The sequence below is a fragment of the Cynoglossus semilaevis genome, chromosome 15 (assembly GCF_000523025.1).
Source record: "Cynoglossus semilaevis isolate Cse_v1.0 chromosome 15, Cse_v1.0, whole genome shotgun sequence".
Taxonomy (NCBI): Eukaryota; Metazoa; Chordata; class Actinopteri; order Pleuronectiformes; family Cynoglossidae; genus Cynoglossus; species Cynoglossus semilaevis.
The window spans coordinates 10151809-10169952 of record NC_024321.1 but is presented as its reverse complement, the minus strand read 5'-3'; the positions used below and the strand labels follow the sequence as shown (position 1 = coordinate 10169952).

At 38.5% G+C, this 18144-nt stretch overlaps 1 protein-coding gene across 9 annotated transcripts in view; it reads right to left on the bottom strand.

The window, feature by feature from the left end:
* The window catches only part of trpc7b (transient receptor potential cation channel, subfamily C, member 7b), a 62286-nt gene extending 44142 nt beyond the window's left edge, over nt 1–18144 (bottom strand). For 3 of the 9 annotated variants that reach the window (XM_017039211.2, XM_025062904.1, XM_025062905.1), the window contains exons 1-5: nt 17733–18143; nt 14854–14975; nt 6133–7072; nt 5975–6060; nt 5457–5550 (exon numbers count right to left, since the gene is read on the bottom strand). The gene's annotated coding sequence lies outside the window, so the exon portion shown is untranslated. Of the gene's footprint in view, nt 1–5456; nt 5551–5974; nt 7073–14853; nt 14976–17732 lie in introns of all 9 variants that reach the window. The other 6 variants (XM_008327015.3, XM_008327018.3, XM_025062903.1 and 3 more) reach the window with 5 other exon arrangements.

Genomic DNA, 18144 nt, shown 5'->3' with positions numbered 1-18144 from the left:
TTAAATAAATAATGGCTGCAGAGCTTTAGCCAAAACTTAGTAAGTTTTAACAGGGTATGAATAAATGGATCATTTGGATCTAACTCTGGTGTGTGTGTGTTTATTTCTGTAATTGAAGACAGAGACCTATTAGTCATGGCAGAGACTTCCTGCACCCCCCCCCAACCCCCATGCAGACAGTAACCAGTCCTAACTAGCTCTTTGATCTGTGCTTGTATTGATGTCTGCAGCACATGCACGACATCAGAAAATATCAAATTAACTCACTTCACACACTCCAGTGGAACTTACATTTAATGGGAAGATTTCTTGGAGATGTTCAAAATAAGATCAACCTTTCAGTTCAAATGTTTTTACGTATGTGCAATGAGAATAGTTCCTACAGTTTGTTCAGTGAAGTGTGACTGTATATACTGTAAAGAGCAAATAATGGCAGTACCTATAGAATTTAAAAATATCTTGAGCTCTGGCCGATTGAATCAGACTGAAAACAACTATTTGTAGCTCACTGGAATAGAACAGCAATAGATACATACACTGAGACAGAGGAGTGGGTGGGTGGGTGGATGGATGGATGATGGATGGATGGATGGATGGATGATGGATGGATGGATGGATACATTTTTCATCCAATACTCTAACCAACAACCTACACAATACTTCATTAGCATTGCAGTGCAATAAAATACAAAGTATGAACTAAACTACCAGATTTTACAAATTACATGAGGAAACATAGTTTTAGCTTCATACAAATGTTGCATTAGTAATCACTAATTCAACATATTGTTAAATATAAATTAAAACGTGTCACAAAGTGCCAATGACTGGCTGATATTTAAATATAGTCTCCCCCAAACTGATTCCAATCATTCCACTTTCTTCACTTCAATAGTTCAAAATTGTCAAACCTACAATGACAAACTTTCCAAGAGTAACACAGTAATTGAAAATACAGTGTTTAATTAATTAGCCTTCTAAGAAATAAAAAGTAAGAAGCCATAAAATATTTTTTACGACTCATTTGCTCATCTTTCCCAGTAGTAGGCTCAAAATGAAAAACTATTGAATTAGACCTGCAGGATTAATTACACATGACTTAAGAACATGCCAGTGCATAAATTGTACAAGGACCTCCTCTAGAACATCTTCGACCTTGGGTGGGAGAACATCTAATGGGAAATACATTATTTAAATTCATTTTTAATTTATGTTGTGTCAGCACAAGGTAAATACATATATTGCGGAAAAGTTATTAGGTTTTTCCTTCACATCGACTCACAATTCTTTAGGAATGAAAACAGGAGCCAGACTTACTTTAAGATATTTTCTTAGATAGTTAGCATACCAGCAATTTAACAAAACAACCGAAGACACAACAACACATTGAAACAATTAGGTGTTTACTACTAAACAATAAGTTTTTGTTTAGAGTTATTCAACCAATATTTGTGCGTATTAATATATTTATGAAAACATGGAAATATCGCACATCAGTTTACGTGAAAAGAAAAGCAGTGAGAGGGCGCAAAAGCTCTGCTCACTTCCTGTTCTGCTGGCTGTTTTAAGAACCTATACAGGCAGTATATTTGCATTTTGAATCTACACAAATAACCTAATTCTAATGGTGAGAACCTACGATTACCTTGAACGATTCAGTTTGCACCTACATGCTGCACACCACCAAACTTCCCACTGGGTGTGTCACCTATATAAGAATGCCAGCTTAGAAATATTAGAAAAACTAAAAATACATGTTTGGATTTTTTTTTGCAAGGGCACTGTTGTTTTAGCTCAAATCTCTCTAGGTTGAATATTTTGTCTTGTTTTCCTCTGTAGCAGGCAGGACTCCTGCTGTGAAATCAAAATGAAGAGATGTAGAAAGAGATACTTGAATGTGCAGCCGTGTTGTTCTGCTCAATGTGAAATGGGTGATAACAAGCTGCCAATATGGTCTGTTCTGTCGCACATATTCTGCCTCTGTTGTTTACGTTGGGTAAAAAGACAGACAGAGACAAATGGAGATGAAAGGAAAACCTGGATCATCTGATTGAGTTACGTCTTAAAAAAGAACAGGGGCTAATGAGGATCACATTAAATGTCACCCTGATTCCATATGTTTCTGCTACAAAAGCGTCTGACGTGATGAAACATGTGGCCACCTTCATGACACTGTCATTAATCATAGAGTGTCATATCTGACAGGATAAGGTCTACAGAACCCGCCCCTGATCGCCGGCAGTAAAGTGGAATTTAAATTTACAGCATCATGAAACATGTTCACACACCGAACGCTTCCGCTTCGCTATCAAAACACAGAAAGGCTTGGCGGAGCTTTTGATTGTTTTCATACATGCAGGCAACTGAGTCTCATGTCCCATCTGTGTCATTACCAACTAACACACCGTATCATCTGGTATAGAAAAATAGAAAAATGAACATTTATCTCATGAAACCCTGCAGCAGAGTCACGTCGCTCTGTTGACAAGCTGCTGCGTCGTTCTGGTTCATTGGTGCCAACTATCAATGACTCTGGAGGAGATGATGACAGAAAATGGCCAGAAATTGGTCTTGGCTCAACATTTCACAGGTTTCTGCCCCCAAATCTCTGGCACTCTGATAATATCCCTCAGAAACAGGGGAGCCCAGAACACACTGGTGTTGGCTGGAAGGTTAAAACAAAAGCCTACTGTATATATTAGCAATGTGAAACTCTGTGGAGAACTACACTAATCCCGAAAAATCTCTTCAGGCCTATTATATTCATGCATGCAAAATCTGGCTACAAAATGTGTGAAGTTTTAGGGCTTAAAAGTAACAGTTTTGTTACCAGATGACGAGGTCCATTTCTTATATAAGCTCCAATCAGGCCTTTTCCAGATTGTGACAACCCGCTGAATGAGGCCTGAAGTGATGCAATGATACCGTCCATCATGTGTAAACAAGGTCGCATCACGACCCGTCTTCATGTCCTATTGATGTCAACGGGCCAATCAGGGTTGAAATGCCGGATGAGGAAGGGCACTAAAGCCAATCACTCACACCCTCCATCGACCTGTTGATAATTTTGTTGGTCACTTGATCAATGACATGTCAGAGCATCAGCGGGTGCAGGACTCCCCTGAGAGAGCAGATGGCAGTGGTGTTCCCCCTACTGGTTTACTTAATTCTCCCTCTCTCCCTCTTGCTCTCTTCTCTCGCTCTCCCTTAATCTCTCCCTTGCTCACTCCTTCTTTATCCCCTACCCAACCATTTAAGCTATCACAGTTGAGATTGTATTAACAGGCAGATGGTAGATCAATACATACTATTCTGTGCCACAGTGGAGGCAGTGAAGTGCAGCTAACTTTTTACTCCAGCTTCTCACTGCGGTTTGATGAAAGAGTGGTGATGGAGGATTTGATGAGCTATTCTGCCACTGGGTGTGTATTGAAAATAGCTGTGTGAATGCATTCACACACGTGAAGTCGAGTGCAGATGTTTAATTCACAGATTAAATCACTGCATCATCAGCCTGCACAAAACCCAACTTTTCTGAACGCTCAGATTCAGCAGAAAGACTTGATGTGGTCTGAGTTGATGACGCAGCACTTTCAGATTAACTGGAATTCATACACATCTGTCCTTGCCTGAGTCCCTGCAACACACCCTTGACCCACGACTTTACATTATGATGTGATTTTGAGTGGTTCGTGCCCCGCTCTGTGTTTTGCTGCAGCATATATACATCAGAGTCTTGTCCTTGAATGGGCACATGAGAAAATTCAGATGAACTGAAAAAGCAATGAAGGTAGGAACACATGTGCAGCCATCCTTGTGAAAGAAATTTTTCAGCTGCCCCCAGAGGCCCTCAGGTCAAATGACAACTACTGCCATCCCCCGCTTCAATCAATACATGCTCAGGTGTGTGGCACACGATGATGACATTCAACTGAAAGTGGCTATTTTTCTTCACATCCATGTCTATAGATTGACAATGAACAGACATGGGAGGTTTCTGGTCACGGTCCCTCGGCCGCCCTCATGCCTTTGGGGAACGCTCTGGTACTGATGCTCACAAATTTTCTCTGATATTGCCACGTTCGTTACTACAGTTTTCATCTACAGTCTACATTCTTTTTCTAACCAAAAGTTTTTTTTTTCGTGTTTTTTGTACTGTACTGTACTGTACAGTACTGTGATGTACTTGTGCAAGTATAGTATATGGACAACAGTAAATGAAGCTTCTTCTAAAATAACACCCCTCTATATTTCACATTATTGACCTTTAAATAAATCACAGAAAATGTTAAATATATTCCTCCTAAAAATGAAAACACCAAACAAAAAACATATTTTAAACAAACGGTGATGAACGAGAAAAATCTACAGGCTGTGGCCTTGACACACACACACACATTCACAGAAACTTTGCCACTTTTCCACTTAAAGCCCACCCACTGTGACAGCGAGCCTGTGTGTGAACTGTTCATTTACTCCACTCTTTATATTTGTTTCTCTGTTAAAGTGAAAACTGAGGACAGCACACGGTCGTGACTTGTGTTACAAGCAAGTGAGTACTTTTCCACGACTTATATCAATGAAAACACTTATCAGTAAAAATACTGGTACTGTCAAGAATAACGATAATTATAGCCATAACGATTATAATGATAATAAATAATACCGTACAATGCCTTGAACATAATTTGTATTGACACCCAGTATTCTGTAGTTTATGAACTCCAGAGTTGAAAGACAGCTCGTTACACTGCAGCTCCAATTATAACTTTTCCTGCTAAGCTGCTGTGTCCATGGGTTTAATATAGAAGCCAATTACTCACTTAAGGCATTAATTTCAGCGTCTCACACAGTCATACCTATCATATCTGTTATAGATGCTGCTGCTCACCACCACACAATTTAAATGCATCAGCACAGTAACAGTTGTCTGCTGGGCTATTATTCTTTGAAGACATTCCCCCGCACCCTCACCCGCACACCTCCCCCCCTCCTTCCCTCCCCCCACACACACAAATGCTAAGCTTCAATAATCACACTCGCAGACACAGCAGTTCAAATGAAACGCTGTGCTGCTACTGTCTACCGTTCAGAGTACAGAAAGCAACTTTTCATGATTGCTTTAATTCAAATACCGTGTCTAGGTTGTTTTTTCTTTACCCCAAGGCTTTAGAATGAAGAGAAATGTAAGTTGTCAGTATCAGCTAATGACTGTGGCAGCAGCCTGAGGCATCAAATAGAAGACAGGGTGAGAACGCTTGATAATGAAATAGTACATGTAAACTCAAACCAAAACTATGGAGCATAGAGGAAGATGATAAACCCATGAACTACAGGCTGTGTCTGAGCAGGTCTGGTGTAACAGCATCTGAACTGTTTTAATTTCCCTGAAAACACAAGTGTGATTGCTGCCACTCAGTGACTCAGTCTAATTACTAGGTATTTTATTCACTCACCGCCGCACTTGTCTGCCTCATGCTGAGATTTCATTCAGTTATCTGATTCGAGTGGGCCATAAACTGTCATTCCTCGTGAATTAAAGAAGTCATTCTGAGAAAAGAAAATAAAAAACAAGATTTAAAACAATTACAAAGTCACAGTGCTGAGTCTGCAATCACTTTATTGGAAGGCTGAAAATTGTGTTTTGAAGATTTTTTATTTGTCTCGATATTCCGTGAGTAAAGATAAGTTCAAATCTGTCAAAAGTTGAGTTATTTTAAGTCTGAACACTCTCTATTGTGAAGACAAATTATTTTAATTTTTTTACCCACAAAAAGAAAACTATGTTGGTTACAATACTGATGTCAAAATGATGTAATCATTACTGCAATGTGTCTGTCAGTTATGACACATTTAATCGATGTGATATACAGACTAAGATGAATGGAACAATATTGTCCTCTCTGCTGGAAATAAAAGTATTGTTGTTGTGTTCATTTGAAAGGAACTTGGTGTCAGACCAGTGGTCACCAACCTTTTTTGGCTTGTGATCACAGTCATTTTACTGGAGATTTCAGGACCCAAATGAATTCCAGGTGATCCCACACAGGATTGCGACCCCTATGTTGAAAAACACGTTTAGACATTGTGTTTGTTGTTTTTATAAATGTTTTTTTTAACAATTTTCCTTACCTTTTTGACATCCAGACCATAGAAAACTGTTGCCACTGATGGTGCAGCTGTACAAACTGATGATGCATTAAAGGTACTTTAATGCATACACCATATATAAAAACTAGGGCTGACAAAATAAAGGCATTAATCCAGGATAATTAGTTTGTGAAATTAATCAGATTCAAGTTTGTAACACATGTACAGTATCACCTCTTGTTGTTCTAATACACAGCCAATTCACATGCTATTGTTAACATATACTACACCTAAATGTATTCAGTGCTGCTCATAGATGCATTTTAAAATATCAATTAAACTCAACGATGGGGCGTGTCTTGTAGGGCTTAATAACCAATAAGGGCTGTACTGCTGTAGTATCTTTATCCCAAATGCTGAAGTTCTGGTTCCATTAAATATAAATTTTCAATTAAAAATCTACTAATTCTCCCCAGTGTTTTCAACAATCCTGACGTTTAAATTCACTTTTCCACTCCATCCACAGAGTCACTTCTGTTCAGTTTCGCCCCGGTTGCACTGATGTTTCCCCTCTTCATTTTATCTTAACAAGAAGATTTTGAAAAGTCTCTGCGACTGAGCCCTTTTGGCCGGCACTTCACTGTAAGTGAAGGATATGAAGTGTACTGACTGGATGAGTCCGAAAAGTTTGTACTGCAAGCACTTGTCTTGTTAAAGGTCCGAGCACCAACGCTGAAGGCTACTTCCACTCCGTTCAAGGTATTTTTTAACCAAAGTAAACAACGGCACCATCAAACACAACACGGTTAAATCCTTTAGCTTTAGCTCAGTGCTGATACTGTGTTCAAAAGGATTATGTGTGAGCCTGCGTGTGTGTGTTTGTGTGAGTACTAAGTCCACTGAAGTTGTAGAACAAAAGTGATGAGCTGACACCAATTAGCAAGTTGTTGCTGTTGGAAGAAACCCTGGCATCGACAGACTTCTGGAAACAGAAGATACAAGTTAGGTCAGAGTTCTGTGGAATCCAAAACAGTCAGATTTGTAAAACAGTCAGACTTGTTAAAGGTTGTAAAAGGTAGGAGGAAACCGTAAGGATTTTAAAAAAAAAAAAAAAAAAAAAGGTAGGAGGAAACCATAAGGATTTCACCTACTTGATGAATATACTTGCCTCAAATCATCTCAGCCAGAAATGTGCACACAGCATGGGTTTACTTCAAGGACACATGTTATGCAAAAGTGACTCTGTCAGGATTTTGGTGCTGACTACTCTTTAAGATCTGATTTTGACAAACTACGATTGGCAAAGAAATTCTGAAAATATGTCTCAAAGGGAAGCACTGAGATTACAATAAATATGCCATGACCAATTCATTTAGACATTGAGGAACCATATTAACTTATCAATCACTTGTCCAACATGTCTAATGGTTGCCATAGGTTAAAGAGTTAGCAACATATAAAGTGGGCTGAGACCAAACACAGAGAGAGATGAGAGATTCAGACTCAGAAAACCCTATACTGTACAATCAGGGCAGGATATTAAGGCCAACAGAAGATAATTATAAATACAAAATGAAAAGAAAAATATGATTCTGACTGACAGGCAAATCTTAACTGAGTATCTTTTCTGAAGTCGAAATAAAACTAAGAAACTGTGTTTCAGTTACATTCGTACAGAAACTGTAGGCTGCCAGACATGGCCCTGTGCCTTTGTGTTGTTGATGTATTATTTAAAGAGCATTAACGTAGTCTGACTTTGGTATCTCAAATCCAATGTGCACTGCCAAGGCGTCACAGTCAGAGCTGTGATGAAATAAGATGCATCTCTGACATGAACAGTGACAAATGTATGTTTTTTTAAAAGTAGTGAAATGTAAGGTAACTGTCCTACAGAAAGAAAGTTTCAATTTCATGGATTTTTCTTTGAAAGGAAAACAAGAGCTCTGTGTGTTTGTGTGTTTGTGTGTGTTTCCCCTTGCAGACCAGTGCTTGTGCAAATAATTGGGCTTGTTTGCTCATCCATTAAATCAGGCAGGACTCGTCTCTCCACACAACTGATGGAATATATAAAGCAGAGAAAAACACAAACATAAATATTTAAAACAGGGTGAGAAAAAAATTCAAGACGGAAAAAAAACTACAAATCCCAGCACTAAACGTTATGATCGTCTGCATAGAAAAGTCCATATAGATGGTCTGGAAAAACAGATTAATCAGAATATTGGGAAAGGTTTGGTCGTAAAAGACTTATTTAACCTCATTGTTTCGGTGAATTTATTCCAGCAACAAGACAAACCTCTGGACAGATGAATAATTAAATATGTTTTCTGATGTAATAGAAGTGGACTGGCTGCTCCCAGGTGTAATCACATCTCATTTACTTCTCTCTGATCATCTGCTTCCTTTTGTCAATTCTATTTTCCTCTATGGCAGTGGTTCTTGTACAAACAAGCTCTGAGCCCCACACTGTACTGATGATTTCACACTCTGCAAAGTTTTATATAATGAAACACAAACTTTTAAACAGCAAAAAAAGGGCAGCACTTTACAATGCTTCAATGCCATCAGTGTGTAAAATAAAACTATATTCCTAGGATCAACATGGCCTTTTAAATCACAAGTCTCAGCTTTGATGACTTTTGTCCTTGTCTAATATTGAGCTCTGTTACAGAAAAGGAAAAACTGTTTTTTTTTTTTAATTTTCCCCAAACTAAATTGACATTTGACATTTGTTCTGAGCAACATCAGGCGTCATGACACTAAAGAGCAATGCAGATGTGATGTCCTCTTTAAAACTGCTAAGGGAAAATATAGAGGACAAATGAGCAGGACCAAGGGCAACTGTGGTACTGCTTCAGAACCACAGGTGTGGCAGAGGAGTGGTGGAAAGTGGTGGAAGACATGACGTGCATGGGTGTGTCACATCATTATTATTTTATAAAAATTTTAAAGGTGTTCCATTTTAATACCTTATGCTTACCTATGCTTTACAGATCTGCCTTACACACAGAAGGTCCTGGGTTTGAGCCCCATAGGAACCTCATACTTAATGGTAGCTGTGTGGGTTGCAAAGACTCTGATACTGTGAAATTCCAAATTGTAGGCTGAATAAGATAAGATTTGTTCAGTAACAGTCATTGTTATTATAATAAATTCTCAGTAGAGAATGCTTCTGGATAAAGCTGATAATAGGTGTTACATAAACAGTCCCTCAATCCTTACAACTTCAATATGTGACCACCCGCCCTTTGGAAATTAACGCTTCACTACAACATTGGAGGAGCAGAATGTGCCAGGCTACAATTGACAGCACATTACTCTGAAATAAATCGGAAAACTCACCCTTTCATTCCTACCGTTTCACTCTCCCTCTTTATCACAATTTCCCATCTCCTATAATTAAATTACTTTTTCCAGGGTTTCTTGGGAATGAGATCCTCTCCTACATTGTTAGTAATTCGGTTTAGCACATTTACAGTTAATGCAATTCAAGACTGGAAACGGCGTGGAAAGTGACTAAGACTAAGATGCAGATTACATCCGAAAGACTTCAAACAATGGGTGTCCACAAAAGAGAGAGAGGGGTTGTGGTGGTGAGTTATTTGTGAAAGGTTATTCTCTCCCCACAATCAAACACAGGCGACGATATGAGAACGTGCCTGAGAATTCCCCGGCTTATCTGTTTTCTGCACCAAGCAGCCACTTTTCATGGCACATTGTTTCTCTCCCTGTTTTTCCTCTGTCTCACTATCTCTTCATGTCTCTCTGCCTCATGCATCCCACTGACAGACTCTTATCAGAGGCATTCAGTGACACTTCACTTCATCTGCAAATCCAACAATGGCAATAGGAAGTTAAAAAAAATACTGTATTTGGTTAGTGTGGCTGCGAGCACTTCAATGTAATTACTTTCACTGTGTGTAACATTTAACATCCCCAAGGACTTTTAAAATGAAATCTACCAAGAAACACATAGATGTATATATGTACACACTCAAAGCACTTTAGACGTACTTGAGAAAGTGCAAGACCCAGAAAAGATTGAAATTTTAATTGTTTTCTCAAACACCTGGACTGCCACAAATGGAAGCAATCAGTCAGAAGGAGTGAAATTAAACTAACCCTCAGAATACATTTTCAACTCTACAGAAATCCATGCACGAATACAGTTTATTATACCTACAACCGTGAGACACAGACTTACAGGGACAGGAAAAGACAAGCGACACAAAGCAGGTTTTGAAATTATCCACCCATTACCCCTCCCTGACACCCCCCACACCCACAGTGTAAATTAAACTCTCACGTCATTTAAGTTCTCATGAAATCTTTCGTAAGTGATCTAAGATCAGAGAAGGTCGTATAAAAGTACTTAGAAAAATGATAACATTTGTCAATGTTTAACAAATTGCTCTTGGCGATGATTAGAAAAGTCACTACAACATAAATCACTGTGGGGAAAAAGGCCCCAATAATTAATCTAAATATACTACTTCTCCACTTTAAACTGTTGGAAGTTCTACGTCTCACAGAGACAACCTTGGGTAAGGAGTCTTTTTGTCTGTGAGATAAATCCCACATAATCCAACAGACAAGGTGTCCTTTCTTCCCTCCCTCCTTTCCTCCTTCCTTCCTTTCACAATTTAAAACAGATTCATGATTTAACACTCAACACTACTTGGTTTACCAAGGACAAACTGGTTCTGACCCTGCACTGCACTAAATAACAGAGCTGATGTACTGCATTTTTATTTTATAATTAATACTATTCTCTGTCAGCAAAAAAAAAGTAGTTACTTTGAAGAGGTGCGACAGGAATTCATTCCTTATTTACATGATTATTTAACTGTGTTAATACCTATTTTACACAGTAGAGTCATGTCTCACATCTGTTTGAACATGACAAGTCATTATGCAGAGGTGACAGTAAACACGTCATGTGAACAACATCGGCTCATTTGTCTCCCGAATCATTTGCTTGTTCCCTGTTTTGATTTATTGTCTTGCTCTGGTATTATTCTCAATAATATAAACTGTGTCTGGCCTTCACCTCGCTTTGTCTAACAGCCCTGGTAAATAAATGAAACAATGTTAAAGAGAATACAAAAGTAAATTAATTCCATATCCCTCCAGCTGAGGCAGGAAATTAGGTCTTTGTCTTGATTCAGTCTGTGAGCGTCAGCCTTTTCATTACACGTACAATAGTTTACCTTCGGTTTTAACTCACACTGTTACCTGTGGCAATAGCCGTTAGCTTGGCGGCTAAGCTTTCCTTTTGAACATAGGAAAAGAAACCCAATCTACAGTAGGTGAGAAGAGTTGGATCTGTGTGACATCACTTTATCCTCTAATTAACCGGTTCTATATTCACTTTGTCTCTTTAATTAAAACAGATGAAACGACGTTTCCCTCCGTCATTGAGCTCTTTCTTTTAATGCTCTAAGGATGGACTCCATTCACACAAACCAGTCAAACTGACAGACAACTGACACATCAGAAAAACAGCAGAAGCTCATTTTATGCCCGGTTATTTAAATCCAAATTCTGGTGTTTTTGATAAGAGTGGACATTTATTTAAATAAAAATAAAATTGCTGCTCATTGATTCTCAGTGGAGCCCAGCTTTTATCTAAGTGAAAATATAAAGTCTTTGATACTGTGGCCAGTGGTTCCCAAACTGGGGGGTGGGTGTGTGGGCAGAAAGCATGGAGCTGAATCGTGTCCAATAAAAATGAAAATGACAGAACTGAAGGTAGGTCATATGTTACTGATGCCATTGACAAGTAAATCAATGGTGAGTCAATGGTAGTATTATGTGTGTGTGAGTGTGTGTCTAAATAACATATTGATTAGTTTGGGAGAAAAATTGTAACAATTTACTGAATAAATAAACACTGAAGCACAGAGATGTCAAATTAAGACCCAAGACACAAACAAACCTCAATAATGTTATTCATTTACAGCCTCCCTTTTCAAATAGTGGCCCGTGGACCCCCTCCAGCCCAGGGCATGACCACAGAGTGGCCCAGTTGGGGCTATTCAAAGACATGGAGACAAACTGAGAGAATCACAACTGGTGAGCAATTCAAAGTTTGTAAAATAGAATCAACTGTGAATGCTACACTTTTCATAGACTTTGATAGAGTTGAGATTATTTAATATTTCAGAAATCAGTGTTGTCTCTGTATGCAGATTTTCAGCATCTCCACTGAGTCGTCAGCGGAGCCGATGGGATCGGTCTATGCAAACAGACCATAATATAACATTCAGAGTATTTGTGCTGACTAATGAGAGTGTATTTGCCCACAGTTAATTAAATTTGTCAAGCTTGGTCTCCAGACTTAATAAATATAATAATGCGTTGAGTGGTATTAGGAAACCATCATTTCTCGCTTGTGTGGACTTCCCCTCTAATCTGGCTCTGGCCTTCAGAAAGACAGGACAAGGACGCAAGAGAGGCAGTAGGGGAGAGAAAAATGGGAGGACAGAAAGGAGGAGACGATGGGGGCGAGGAATTAGGGGAAGAGGGAGGAAGACGCAATCACTTGCTGTATCTTGTCGCCCTTCCAATCTTATTTTCAGCTAGAGTTATTTTTCATTAGCGCTCATCACAGGCTTTTGATTTGCAGTCACTCACAACCTGTTCCTTTTTCTTCCCCCATTTCTTTTCATCACCATGCAAATTAAATTCAAATACAGATGCTAACTTTATATCACATCTGCCTTTTTTCATTTACTTCTCTGAATTCTGGCACCAAATTTAGTCACTTATAAAAGACGAGCCATCAGTTTGTAGATTAAAAAGGAGTGTGTGAAAATGTGTAAGGCGTTAATAGACAACAGACAGGCAGCTGCAGAGTTTATACACACACACACACACAGTGAGTTGTCATAGCGTGTGTGACAGGGAACATGCAAAAGGACAAAAAAGTAATTATGATCATCCATAGTGATTAATGACGATACACGAGTTCATAATGCAGTACCAGTACAAGTGCTGCAGTCACTACACAGTACAACTCTCTCACTGCGTCAACAACGTTGTAATTTATTTCTTGTATCCATTACTGCTACATTTCCATTGTATCTAATAAAAAAATCAAAGTAATAGAAATGCTGAAAGTAAACATAGACATATTCTCTGAAACAACACACTCAGAACTGTGTGACTGACAAGTTCATTACTCCAACATGTACTGTATACTTGCACTGATTTGTTCCTTCACACCAAAGCAAAGTTTTCTGTAAAGGCTCCAAAATATGTTGAAGCAGCATAGTATAGCAGCACTATCACTATTGGTGATCTGCAACGTAATCGTATGGTTTTTGTGTTTGCCATCAAATAACACTGTAACAACAAAGAACACTGTGGAGCTAAACATATACTGTATATGTGCAGCTATGGAGCAGTAGGGCTGGTATCAGTGTCTGCTAGCTACACTGCTAACAGCTACATGATGTTTATTGTTTTTCTCTCACTGTTTGTCTTTCCACTCCTCCATCCCTCATTCAAATCAGGATACTATGAACATATGAGTTAAGACAAAAATGTTTAAATATTGCATCATGCATTCTAGATGACTAAAATATTTTTGATAATTTGTCAACTAAAACTAAACCAAAGCCAAAACTCCCAATTTACACTAGGACAAGGACTAAGTTACGAGTATGTCAAAAGAGTGAGAGTGAGAATAAGTCAAGAAGGTTGTTAACGTTAAAACTGTAGAAATATCTGACACATCATGCATTAGCCCTGGTGCTACTGCAAGAAAATTTGTTTTTTTCTGCAGTTTCCTTACACAGCAGATGTACTTTTGAGAACTTTGTCAGCTGCACTACTGCAAAATTTATGAAGAAGAATCCACAGCATGCTGTTCACTGTACGTCAAAGAAACAACTCAGTTTTTGCTTTGTTGGTCTGTGAGTTTACTTCATTACATTTCTTGATAAAAATGATTTGGTCGAGGTTGAGATTGTTTCATAAAATAATGCCTGCAGAAAAAACACAGATCCAATGATGTGCTGCGTCACTGAAGGCAGAACAAGCTTTTACATCACCTTTCTGAGTCTAGAGTGTCGACCGCAGGCACACGCAGCTGTACTGCGGACTAAATCTGAAGTTAGCTGGCAGCCACGATTCATTTTAGCATGAAGAATCTTCAAATATGAATGGGAAATTGGTCTGAGTTGTGCAAACAAAGCGAGACTGTGCCTATATTAAAAAAGTGTTTATGGATTTGACAAACGTTGTCTGTAACCAGCAACACAAAGACAAAGATTAACCAGGGTGACGTCTGTATGAAGAGTCAATCAGTGACCGCAACTATTGTGTTTGTCCTTTGTGTGGGATTCTCCTAATCGCAAAACACACACACACACACACACACACACACACACACACACACACACACGGGTTGGCTGTTTATTATGAGCATCTGTTCTTTACCACTGACAATGGAGAAAATGAATGAATTTGAATGAGGATGACTAACACTGTGACAGTTGTGATAAACAAACAAACTAGAAGCTACTAGCCCAACTGCTAATTTTCATTGAACATGGGGCAAAAATGGCATTTACATGGAGGCAAAAAACCTGATTTCTCCATTAACACATGTTGAGAATGAAAAATTCCAATTAATGCTAAAGTACAACCCATTTCACACAAGGTATTTAACACAAACAGTAAGCCTCTGAAACAAAAGGAAACAAAACAAAACAAAAAAAGAGATTTTTGTGCATGAAAAACAAATATACTGCTTACCGTAAATTGTACACAGGCAAATCCGCAGGCCTCCACTTGAGACAGAGGAGAGAATCTCATATAGCGGAACAGAGAGGGGGATGCATCACTGTACAGCACCTTAAATATCTGATCTGCAGGAGCTACACACAAAGAGGAGAGAAGAGAGAAAAACCATTGGTTTACATTTATAGACTGTTAAATATGAAAACTTATGACTTGCATTAAAGAAACGTCCATTACAGTGAAACTCCGAGGCAAAGTGATGCAATATTTTCCCGGCTTGTCATAAATAAATAACGTCCAAACAGCCTGTCTGCCAGTGTGATTGGGTTGATAACCTCATCATTCACTCGCAGGAAATGGAGTGAATCTACAAAGGCTGAGGAAACACAAACAGCTGACGTTTACAGCAACAGCAAGCCACACTCTGCCTGGTACCAAGATTATAGTCAGGAAAGCACCTTCACCTATATTACCCTCATCATCATGCATTATGGAAAAGCTATAAGATACGCACACATGTAGGGTGAGAGCACACAGCGACACACAGCTATTATGATCTGCACGTGTACATAACGAGCCTGAGGAGAAATGTAACAGCTGATTAACCAGCCATCAGGCCCGTAAAGACCTACGGCTAATTTATGACAGCTATCATCACCTTCACGTAGACAACACACACACACACCACAAACACATCTGCTTCCTGCATCAATCTTTCTCATAACAACATCAACAACATCAGCTGCCAAAAGGAAGATTAGCCAAACGTTGGAAAGTTGTTTACTGTCAGACAGCAGTGAAATCTGAAAGTGAACCTCACAAAGTCAAGATTCATGAGGGACATCTATGTTTACATGTCAGGTCTGCATGTCAGCACTGGAGCACAAACCCTAACCACTAACTAACCGTATCTACAGCTCAGAAAAACATCTACTACCATGGGCATAAACAACTATATATTTATATTTATAAACAATATTTATATATTTATATTTATAAACAACTATATATTTATATATATATGTATATACAGTATATATATATATATATATATATTGTATATATATATATATATATATATATAAAAATATATATATATATATATATATACAATATATATATATATATATATATATTGTATATATATATATATATATATATATCCTATAAATACAATCAAACTATTATGGTACAATTAAGTATTAACTTTCGGAGCAAACGAGTGATTTCCAAAAGTGTTAATCAGGTCACATCCCACAGAGCACTGTCATGACAACAATCTTACAAAGCCCAGCAGGATTTATCAGCGTGCAGTTATGATTAGATGTGGGTCAGAGATTTTGCTATTTGATGGATTCTTTGGTTAAAAATCCAAAACAGTCCATGGCTTTTAGTTCAGCATCTATTATGCCATTATCAACCCGCTGATAGGCAGACGAAGCTGTCAAAGTTACAGTAGTTTCAGGAAAACCTTCGTTCATTTTCTACCACTACATATTTTTGAAGGTCGAGGCAGGAGCTGAAGTCAAAGTCAAGTTACGATTGGTCGAGGGTCAGTCCAACACTGGGGCTCATACTGTACATGCATACATGGTAGTCTCAGGAGGGGTGGGGTACTGATCAGAACAGGCTTGAGAATAGTGACATCACATGTCTCAACCAACCAACTAACCAATGAGAGAATTAGGGTTGAGCCTGAGGCTACTACAGAACTAAAAAAAAAAAAGGCACAAAATTTTCATACAAATATAATTTCAAATATCCAGATGGCAAAGCTGATTAAGTCAAAGTTATTTTATCCACACAGTAACATGTATTCTGGGAAGTACAAATGACCTTGGTATTAAATTCAATATATTCAACTGTTTGTATTTTACCCACAAATGTTTCCTAACTTTGTTCGGAATAACTTTTGCTTTACTTCAAATACTATTTTATACGGGTGCACAGGTGTAGGTACCAGTAACAGCTGGTTAAAGTACATTTTGGATTGAAGTTTTATTAGCTGGAAATATTTCAGTCAGCTGCACCAATACTGTGGGGAGGTTCAGGCCAAAGTACATGAACATCAGTGAGCACCTGCTGCTGCGACAGAACCTCATTAATGACTTTAATGGAGGATGTGAATGAGCGTCGCTACATTAGCAGCATTTTCTGCTCCAGTAGTATAACATCCAGTCATCAATTAAAGAAATGTTTCTAAACTGAATCGCTCCTCAAACAGGGAGACCAGTGAGATGACCGCCGGTCCCCCCAATAATTTTTTTCTTGCCTCTCCTTCCTGACCTTTACAAAGGAGACACAAACACTCCCTCAGGAAACATGGATTTGTTTCTCCTTAATGGCAACATTTCACAGGGATGAATGGGATACTGTAAAAGTGGGTGATGCCCATGTAAGACAAATTGTTTAAATCTCCCCCGCTTGGCCACAAACAGGCGGTAAAAAGAAAAAAAGAGAAGAAAAAAATGTGATGTTTTGTCCCTCTCAGAGGAAACGGGCAATAACAGGAATAAAGAGATTCCGGTCACACACAGTCCCCCGGTGAAGGCATGCATGTTTTCAATTTGACATGGCAGCTGCAGCACAGTTTCCTCTGAGCTGAAAAATATAAACAAGCAGAAGAAGCAAATAAACCAAATGAGGTTTGAATTCTGTAAAAATGACGCGGTGTCCTCTATTTCAGCGGTCCCCAAACTTTTTTGCGCCACGGACCGGTTAAATGTCTGAAATGTTTTTCACGGACCTTTACGGTGTGGCGGATAAATACAACTAAATAAAATGATACGACCGGCATATAAACGAACTAAATAAAATTATACGACCGGCATATAAACGGGTATTTTTTAAATATAACAATAAACGTTAAGCCACTGTGTATGCAACTTAATTACCAGCGTCCTCATAACTTTGCGCTTGTCTTTATTGCAGAACTCTTGGTCTCCAAATGACGAAGCCGTTTTTAAGGCTTCATTGCCTCATTAGAAAGCCGCCACTCACTGCGTATTATGCAGCGCAGCCTTGGTGTGTGTGAACAACCTGTCCCAATAAATCCATATTTCAAGTAGGACTCGTGGAATTGTCTGTAAAATGCAGCTTTATTTTTCTTTGAAGACGTAGGCTCTTCTTCTGTCTCCTCATTGGCTCTTTACTCTGCGCAAAAAAGACGTTTGTTTTGTTTTTGTTTTTAGTTTTAGTTTTAGTTTTTAGTTTTAGTTTTAGTTTTGGTTTAGGTTTTGGTTTTGGTTTTTGTTCATTTTGTTAGGTTTGAGGTTTTAATTTTGCGAAAATGTATTATGTGTTCCC